The 1,518-nt window shown below is 47.8% G+C and overlaps 1 protein-coding gene and 1 long non-coding RNA gene across 2 annotated transcripts in view; one reads left to right on the forward strand and one right to left on the reverse strand.

The window, feature by feature from the left end:
• Positions 1-1,518, reverse strand: part of LOC128881837 (paired mesoderm homeobox protein 2A-like) — a 23,243-nt gene that overhangs the window by 18,693 nt on the left and 3,032 nt on the right. The gene's annotated exons all lie outside the window — the stretch shown is intronic.
• The window catches only part of LOC128881846 (uncharacterized), a 25,034-nt gene that overhangs the window by 11,174 nt on the left and 12,342 nt on the right, over positions 1-1,518 (forward strand). The window lies entirely within an intron of this gene.

A 1,518-nucleotide genomic window follows, 5' to 3' on the forward strand; every position in this document is an offset into this window, starting at 1 on the left:
CTCTGGAGCTTTTTAGCATTGGAGCTTCAAAGCTCTGGAGCTTTCTAGGATTGGAGCTGTCTAGGATCGGAGCTTCAAAGCTCTAGAGCTTTCTAGCATTGGGAGCTTCCTAAATAGCTCCGGAACTTTTAACAACTTCGGAGCTTCCTAGGTTTGGAGCTTCACACCTCTAAATCTTCATAATTCTAGAGCTTCGAAACACCGACGCTTCCACCTCTGCGACACAACCTCTCTGATACAACCAACTTCCCCCTTTCTTACCAAACAATTCCTCTAGCACCTCTCGAAACGACCAAACGCCTCCCCCCCCCCGAAACCCCCGCCAACAAGTTTTACCGGCGACTCTCGATTCACAGAGCCCCCCCCCCCCTCAGGTAATCTCTGTCGGTTCCTCCGGTAAAGAACGCCGAGGCTCTCGGTCGAGGACGTCTAGAACGCAGTTATAGATTATGGAATATAGGCGTAGATGGCTGGGCTCCAATGCTACCGTGGATCGTAACCATAGCGATGAGTGACTGCGAGAGAGGAGGGCGCGGGAGGCGGGGAGGGTTAGGCGGACGGGAATGGTCCACGTTGAAGACGGATAAAGAGAGCCACGGTACACGGAAACGAACAAGTAAATGAGTGGGAGGCAGAGAAAGAGGCGAGGCTGGGACGAGTACGGAGTGCGGAAAGAGAGGGAAAGGGAGAACCGAGACACATCCATTGATTTTCAGTGCCATCTTGTCGTCGTTTCTCGAGGAAACACCGTGGCCGGTTCTCGTGCACGGAGACGACGAGCCATCGCGGTGACTTTCCCCTGGGAAAATGAAGGGACCACCCCTCTTTTTCCAAGACGATCCACTTCGCTCCGCCCGTCCTCCACCTCCCCCCCCCCTCCCCTCGCCCGGTTGCCCATCTCCACAACGATTGATTCTCCTTTCCTTTACTCCAACGTTCCTATGGTCAACGTCGTTCGAATTTTTTCGCGAATTAGAAGGGCGCTGTTGTCTCGTACGACGGCGATCGCTCGCCGGGGTTTCGGATGCAGGAATAACCGACCGGGTTTCGTTAATAGCGAACTATTTGGGCTGGAACTTTTTTTCCTCGTAGATCTCATGGAAACTTACGGAAAATGTATAGAAAGTTTTCCTCTAAAGTGAAAACGCAATTTTTAAAAAATGAAAGAGTGATCGTTTTATGTATTCTTGAGAGGGGTGCTCGACCAAGGTTTTGAAAAATCATAACTTTCGATTGGATGAATGGATTTCGATGGTCGAAACGGGAAACTGCGTGTATTCGGGTAAAGAATTTTTTAAAAATGTCCAACTATTGGAAGATCCAATTTATTAGTTCATTTTGACGGAAAAACAAGAAAAAGTGTTGTCTACTTTTCAAAAATTCGTAGCTCTTTTAATAATGAACGCTTTGGATCGAAACTTTTTTTCCTTGTAGATCTCATGGAACCCTACGGAAAATGTATGGAAAGTTTTCCTCTAAAGTGAAAGCTTGATTTTTTAAAAATGGGACAATCATTGT

This window comes from Hylaeus volcanicus, chromosome 9 (genome assembly GCF_026283585.1).
Source record: "Hylaeus volcanicus isolate JK05 chromosome 9, UHH_iyHylVolc1.0_haploid, whole genome shotgun sequence".
NCBI lineage: Eukaryota > Metazoa > Arthropoda > Insecta > Hymenoptera > Colletidae > Hylaeus > Hylaeus volcanicus.